The sequence below is a fragment of the Gavialis gangeticus genome, unplaced genomic scaffold, assembly GCF_001723915.1.
Source record: "Gavialis gangeticus isolate Ggan-Ray unplaced genomic scaffold, GavGan_comp1, whole genome shotgun sequence".
Taxonomy (NCBI): Eukaryota; Metazoa; Chordata; order Crocodylia; family Gavialidae; genus Gavialis; species Gavialis gangeticus.
Genome location: NW_017729004.1, coordinates 36,155,832 through 36,163,845, shown reverse-complemented (window position 1 = coordinate 36,163,845; position 8,014 = coordinate 36,155,832). Strand labels below are relative to the sequence as shown.

The 8,014-nt window shown below is 44.6% G+C and overlaps 1 long non-coding RNA gene across 1 annotated transcript in view; it reads left to right on the top strand.

Annotated features, from left to right (window-relative positions):
• Nucleotides 1-8,014, top strand: part of LOC109291289 — a 395,467-nt gene that overhangs the window by 6,273 nt on the left and 381,180 nt on the right. The window contains exon 2 of the long non-coding RNA XR_002095803.1: nt 1,778-1,909. This is a non-coding gene — a long non-coding RNA (uncharacterized LOC109291289). The remainder of the gene's footprint in view (nt 1-1,777; nt 1,910-8,014) is intronic.

Below are 8,014 nucleotides of genomic sequence, written 5' to 3'. Positions count from 1 at the left end.
TCTTCCTGTTGATTCAGCATGGACCATAGCCAGCATGTGGTCTGCTAACTAATACACAGACACCTCTCTGCAAGGCAGAGGGGAGGTAGGAATTCCTGCTTAGCAGGGAGTAGTGAGGGGGAAGGGGGATGAGTAGCCTGCAGTCCGTGCCAGAGCTCCAGCCAGGGAGCAAAGGGGAGGGGCCAGCCCTGCTGTGGAGCAGAGAGCCCCTACCAGCCCAGAGAGCATGCTGGGTTGCTTGGGGTGTCTGGTTTACCTTAAATCAGCAAGGGGTCTGGGACAGACATTTCATAAACTGGTTTGAGCCAAATTAGTTAAGTCTGATACTACATTCAACCAGGTTTATCTCAAGCTGGTTTCAGCCATTTTCAGACTGGTTTATGTGCACTGAATGTCTGTTCTATTACAGGTTTAAACCAGTTTCTGATCACTTAAACCGGTTTATGTGTAATTTCTGTCTGTAGCCCATGAGTACTGTGTTAGCAATGCTGGATCCAGTGCATAAGGTGGGTATTTTACCTGACTTGTCTTCAGGGTCTTCCTTGATCCTTTGTACCCAGTCTGAAGATTCAATTTATTTGACTGTTCTAGGAGAAATGCATGTGCTTTGCTTTGTTTTTTTTTTCATTAGATACCATTGTGCACCCACAATAGCAAAAATGAAAAACTAGGGCACAGTTGCCATCTCTAAGGGTGTTTAGTTGTTGACTTCTTTAAATATTAGGAAAGTCATGCTGAGAACCTGTGTTTCCACCATATAATTTCTAGTCACCCTTCTCCACTACCTGAAAGTGCCATGGCAACAGGTTGTTCACATCAAACAACAGTCTTCAAATCCACATTGGAGAAAGTAAGCTGCCATCAGATAGGAGGAAAGCTGTAAATGTGATGCTAATTTGTTCATTATTCATTTCTATTGACATTTGCCTTAGAACAGTGGCTTTATTTTCCGTTTCTGAAGCACCTGATGCCTTTGGAGCATGCATGGATCTAGAAGGGATGTTCAACTTCCCATTTAACATTCTCCTCTAGATGATTTGGTATTCACTCCTCTCTGTTCCTAGGAGCAGAAGGAACCATTTGGTCCATAGGAAATGAATTGATTAGTTCTTAATATGATTGAACTGCTTTTGGCATTTTACGATACCCTGATGTTGCAGTTTACATTTCAATTGCAGTGAAAGAGTATGGCATTTCCTCCCACTTTTCATAAGGGGTTTTCATCTACAGATGGCATGTGTCCTAAAGATGCAATTAGTAAGTACACAATCTAGAAAAATGTCTTTGAAGGAGTCTTTCCAGTCTGCAGCATGTAAAACGAATATTTAAAAAGCTATTTTAGGTTGTTGACTGGAATGACTCCCAAGCAGATTTTGTCTTATGTGAGCCTTTACTGCCTAATGAATGTACAGAATTATCATGTGAGTATCTCTTGAAACCTCTCTCTGATTTCTCTGCTTTTTTCCCCCAAGGCAAACAGATGGAAGTTTAATCCTTTCCCTTTAGTGTCTCTGGATTGCAAAGCTTTTGTTGAAATGGAGCCTGGAATCTTAAATCCTAATACTCTTTCCTTGACTTCTAGATAATTGTTATGAGCCTGTACACTGAAAAGCAAAGGAGTGAGGCTAGGCGAATTGGAAATAGCAGAAAGTGAGAATTGGCTAATGAAAAAGTAATGTAAAGCAATTCTCTTCATAACATGCTGACTAGTCACTAGGCCAAAAGCTAATGAAACTGAGTTTATGAATTCTTCCCTTCATCTATGACTCGGTACCAGATGAAATGAACTTCTACCAGACTGCTGAAGAGTCCAGTCATCTTCTGGTTTTCTGAGTGTGGGAAACTTCAAGCAGAATGGGTGAGAAGACTGTATAAACTCCAGATGGCTAAGAAGACAACAGTCCTGCACGTGTGTTTCCCCACCTCTGCCAACTAATGCAGTCACAGATGGTCAGTGCTACAGATCTCTGTTATCTAATTGCAATTGCTACTTGTTTTATTGAAGGACAAGCCAAACAGAATATAAAGGCAATCCATACCCAGAAGGAAACAAAGCACAGTCATTTTGGGCCATCTTCATCCAATCTCTGATGTCACTGATCTTGGTGAACTTAGGTCAGAGTGAAATAGGCCCTGAGAGACTAACTGTAAGCCAAAGCCTCTTTACAGCTGGTGATTATGAAGATGCATTTATTGATTTATTAAATGACAAACTGGTAGCACTTCATAGTGAATTTGACATGGAATCTGGTAGCAGAGTTGTTAAACTGTCTTGCAATGGATCTGGAAGCATGAGTTTGAGCCTTGTTCCAGTTTGCTGAAAGTCATCTCTTATTGACCCAGCTGGGTCAATAGGTACCTGATTGTTTGGGCTGGGGAGTTAAAGGTGGCTGGACATGCTGTTACCCACTTTGCTCCTGTACATTTGGTTGGGTGCAGAAATCGTTAGCATGATGAGCTACTTAAGCTTGAGACAGATCTTCAACTGAGTGTATTTAGAGATACAGATGATTTTTGAGTAGCCCTAGCTCTCGGGAGAGGGATATAAAATAGTTCTTTCTTCAGAAGAGGAATATCAAACCTCTTGGAGAAGAAGGCCAGATCCTCAATTGGTATTTCAGTGTCACTCTATTAGCTTCAGTTGAACAACCATAATGGATGCCAGTGAGAATGTGGGAAATTGAGACTACTCTATATTCTTTACTTTCCATAGACAGGGACATATGCAGCCCTCACTGTTTATAGTCAGTCAAGTTAAAGGATGTGTAGATACTTGTGACATTTTAAAATTGGCAGCAGAATGTTTGCTTACTCAACTACTTCTTGCAAAAGCCCTCTTTGAGCTCAGCTCCTCTAGAGAGGGGGAAACAGGGAAACACCTATCTCTTGTGTCCCACAATGGGAGATTAATACAGTTGGGCCCTCAGTTTCATAATAAGACTTTGCCTGAGTAAGGAGTTAAGGATCTGCCTCTTGGTCAAATTTAAAAATAAAACAAAAACACTGCGAGCATTGGGAATTGCTGACTCAAGCATTTGGTGATCAGACGGGACCTAAGGTGACTGCTAGGCTGAGTTTTATTTTACTTGGCTGAAAAATATGTAACAGTTCAGTTTAAAGGGCTTGAGCCTTGTAAATCCTTCTTGTGTAAACTACTTTTTCTGTACAAGAATAGTCTGTGGCAGTCTATGGTTTAAATCCAGCTCTCAGGTAGAACAGGACAAACAGAGCAGGGCCAGCAATGAAGTGCAAACTTTACTGTAGTGGGGCACAATGCAAATTACAATTCCAATGAAAGGTAATGCAAACGATTATAAACCAAACCACACAGCCTATCAATGACTTTAATTACAGCTCCCAATAGGAGCATAACAGTACTGGAAGAGAAGAATGTTATTAAACTTAGAAAACACCCCTTTTATATAAAAGTAAAAAGTAAGCACATTTATTCAGTCATTTCCCTAGAGGCTCCAGTTTCGAGAAAAATTATGTGTATTACTATTCCACCTGGAGGTTGGCATAATTTGTTAGATCTGTGGCCTGATGTTCCTCCTGGGTGAAAACCAGATGTGTCTGTATTGAAGTCAAAGCATTCTGCCCCTATAAAATGGGACTGAGTGAACTGTTGGTGCCTTGATCTTCATTCAAGCCTATATCAGGACACTAGAACATCATTTCATGGAATGTGTAGTGGCGAACAGTTCCCCTCTGCCCCTTCCACAATCTCTTTGTGATGTTTTCTTAGGCTAGAAACAGACATTGTCAAATGAAGTGTATCAGTTATGCTGGCATATGCCCTGGCACAGCTGATCTTCTTCATTGTGCAAAACACACATTGCCCATTGTCCTGGCTACTGATGCTGTGGGACAATGGGCAGTGTGTTCTCCTGAGGCTTGAGGGGCTCGTACCATAAAGGAAACAGGAGTCCACTGCTAATCAGTGACATGAATTGATTCCACCTTTGTCACAGCCACAAATTTTGGGCATTTGTGGCATGACAGGGGGCATGAGTATCTGTTTACCTAGACTTTGTGGTGGCACAAAGGTGACATCTATTTCCATCCTTGGTTTCAAGAGGTGAGAGGCATCCAGTACAGAGGGCTCTTCTCAGTGTTAAAAGTTCCTGAAGATCCCCAGAGCCCCAGTGACTTTTAGTTTAAGTCACTTATCTAAGCTCTGTGAGGTACATCTAAGAAAAACATTCCCTACTTAGTTTTCAGAGGTAATGGGTTTCTACACTCCCAATAATTTTAGTGGGAACTTCCAGGTGCTCAGCACCTCTGAACCTTAGGCCGTGCTGGTTCTTTCTATGGACAATTGCTTAACAGTATCCAAACAATTCCTGTTTGTAGTGTTGTTAAAGCAGGGGTTCTCAAACTGGGTTGTGACCCCCCCCCTTCCCAGGGGTCGCAAGCAACTTAAAAGGGGGCACAAACTTCCCAGGGGGTACCACAGTGGTGCGGGAAAGCAATGTGCGGTGGCAGCACGGAGTGGTGGATGGTGGCGGCCACTGCCGCATGCAAGCTCCTTGTCCCCCGCTACCACCATCCAGCACTCGGGGTTGCGGTAGTGCAAAGTTTGATAACCCCTGTGTTAAAAGATTCAGCCCAGCCTCATAAGTTTTCTATTAAAAGGATAATTAACTGATACAGCGTTAAGTCAAAGAATTCAGAACCAGTTTGTAGTAAGCATGAACATATGTTTGGTGCTGGGACATAAACTACTGTATCCAAAGTGGGCAAGTGTTGTAAATTTTGAACACAAAACAGATGCAAGTTAATTAAAGGCATGAAAGTGTTGCCATTAAATTGAACTGTAGCAAAGAAACAAAATGTTAGTTCAGGCAGAAATTGGTTTAGCTCTGTTTTATACTGAACCTGCTTTCAACAGAGTTAAAAGGCAGGATGGAGTTGATATGATATTATCACCTGAGGCTATGGGCAGATGGATTATATGCCAAGGAGTACATGGAGGCAGGTATTTAGAGAGGCAGCTGCTCCATGGCAGTTGTCCCTGTGAGCACAGTAGCTCACCTTCTTTCACCGAGGGCTGAACTATCATGGGTTATTTTTCTCTTACAGTGGGGTAGGAGCATGCACACAGGTACTGTGCATCACAGAGCAGTTGGCATACTTAAAACCCTGTTTCCTTTTACTCTGTGGTATGTTGTTCACGTGTCCAGACAAGGGATAGGCAAAATATGATCTGTGGGCCAGATCCAGCCCCACAGTGGATTCTGTTCAGTCCACAGCGGGTCTCTCAGCCCTGCCCAGCTCAGGCGGAGGGAGTAGCCTGGGCCATGGCTTGTAGTGCAGGCCCTGCTGCTCTCGGATGTACGGTGGGACGGTGCAGTGTAGCAGCTGGACTTGGTTTCCTGGTGGCCCCATAGTAGTGGCTCACTCTGCCTGGCTGCCACTGCCAGTCCTCCCTGCACCCACCGCCGGGGTGCCAGACAGAGCAGGTGGGCAGGGTCTCCATGGAGTCTGGCCCAGGACCCCCACAGGCAGGGCATGCTTGGCAGGGCAGATAGGAGGGGGCCATGGGTGGAAGGGGAGCAGTGACTGGGAGTGGAATAGGAGGATGGGCAGGGCCAGATAGGATCAATGTCCCCTTGCCATGCTTGGCTGGGTCAGCACCCTGTCACACCAGTATGGGTCAGCAATGCCCCCACCCCTCTGACCCCCAACATCTCACCGAAATTGTTTAAGTGATGCTTTTGCTCAAATAAATACCCATCCCTGGTCCAGACCTAAGTATTCAGAAACTGCCCTCATCGTATCAGTGCCAGAAACATAAATCACTGTTATCACTGAATAGCTTAAAAGAGGCACAATTTGACAGGTTTGGGAAAGTTAAAATTAACTTGCTCTAGCATTTGTCAACACTGCAATTGTAGATGTGACTTAAAGGCTTGTAGATATACCTGGGCTAGCTTTAATCTACCTAGCTCAGCTACCAGCAATAGCATGGCCAGGGCAGTACAGTCTTCACTGTGGCCTGTACAAACCTAGGAGTCTGGTACATCCTTGGGTGTTTAGCCTGGGCTGAAGTTCAGGCTGCTCCATGACCCAGATTAGCTGGATATACAGCTACACTGCTGTGTAGTCATATCCTTTCTTGTCCCAAATGAAAGATACATCTCCAATTCTATATGATAGATGTGCGTTTCCCTTCTAACTGATTGTTTCTACCACCACTTCAGCATCATCTCTCCCTGGTGATGAGAGGGTCATCATGACCTCTGTAAAGACATGAAATATACCATTTCCTAATGTCCTCACTCATGGCTTACTCAGGCAGATATCTTGTGACATGCTGAGCCCTTGCACCCACAGTTCACAGGGGCCACTTGCAGGAGTTGGAGATGTACCCTGTGTAGGAGAAAGGGCCAGTTAGCACCTCATCTGCACTGAGGGAAATAGCCACTGACATCAATGATGAGTCAAATACTAAGAACAGAGGAGAACCTACCATTTCCACTGAAGTCAACTGTGCTCTCCTTTACTCTCTTACCTCAGGCCTTAACTAGTAAATAACAGTGCAGTGGGGGATCAAAACTTCCCTTGGATGGCACTCAAATGTAGCCTGGAATGTATTATTAACAAGGGATGTCTGTTTAATCCCTCCGTGTTAGAACTTTACAGCAGAATGTTTGGGAGTTTTTGGAATAACCCTTGTGTGGTCCCTTTAAAACAGGTTCAGAGAGCTTTGGTCAGACTGTCTGGTCTTTGGAAGTGCATTAAGGACATGCTTTTTCTTTTCTACAACACATTATCATGTAGGCCAGGGCAAAGCAGCTGCTGCTCTGGACTTCTTGGGCTTGTCTACGCTGTGGCAGTGGAGGGTCCTGGTGAGGATGGGGCATAGCATGCTTTGCTGCCTGAGTCTGCAGGCAGGCCCCAGACCTGGGCATTTCTCAGTCAGCCCACTCCAGGCTTTCCCCCAGCACCCACTCTCAGGCCTGCTGGAGATTTAAAGGCACCAAGGGCAGGCACACAGGGATGAGGCCAGAGCAACCTCAGTGACGTGCTCCTGGTTTGGAGTGTGCCGACGAACTTAGGTGTGGGGGTGTGAGCAGGGCATGATCAGCCCCTTCCTTACTGGGATCCACCACCACTGGGGGATAGCCGAGTCCTAGAAAGGTCCCCCCCTGCTCTCACCACACCAGCAATGGTGGCCAGCTTGGCATTCGCCAAGTCACTCCTACCTAGTACAGATTTCAGGGGCTCTTATTCTTTATGTACTTCTCCTACCTGAGAAGCAGTAACTGGGGAGTAATGCATGCATTTGGCTTCATCCTGCCTGCTCTCAAAAGAAGACTGAGGCAACAGCCATAGTGTGAGGCCAAGAGCTTCAGCTTTTCATTGGGCAAAACTCCCTGTGACCTCAAATGGAGTTTCTCCTGCATGAGGACTTCAGGAATGGGCCTGAGACCACCACAGTTGGGAAAGTGCCAGTCACTGTTATTGATGTCTTGGGAATAAAATGATACCATTGCTTAATTATAGTTTCACCCGCTCACACCATGATGCTATGATGTTTCTTTCTTGCATGTAAACAGTGATCACCAAAGGCTTCCCAGCTGTACACGTGTGGCCAGAGGAGCCACACAGGTAATTGCATCATGCTGCTACCATGCAGACTGCAGACAGCTACACTGGAATCAGGGCTAAATTGCAGGCCCTTCTAGTAATTCAGTTACAAAATTACAAGTGACTGAGAATGTAATTATACAAAAGCATTTTTTTTTTTTGTTTTCCAGTAAAATTCTTTGATTGGAAATGTTCAGACCATGGCTAAGTGGGAGGGAAACCCAGAAAACCCCCATCCTTGCCATCTGGGGTATTTGGGAAACTAAAATTAAAAAAAACAAAAAACAACAGTCCAAAGAAGGTTGTAATTACTGTACAATCAGCTATTCATTTAATGAAATCACACACCAGCTTAGTGTTAATAGGAGGGTCTGGCATGATTGAGGGGCACAGCTTAGAATGATAAAGCTCAGTTCTTGTT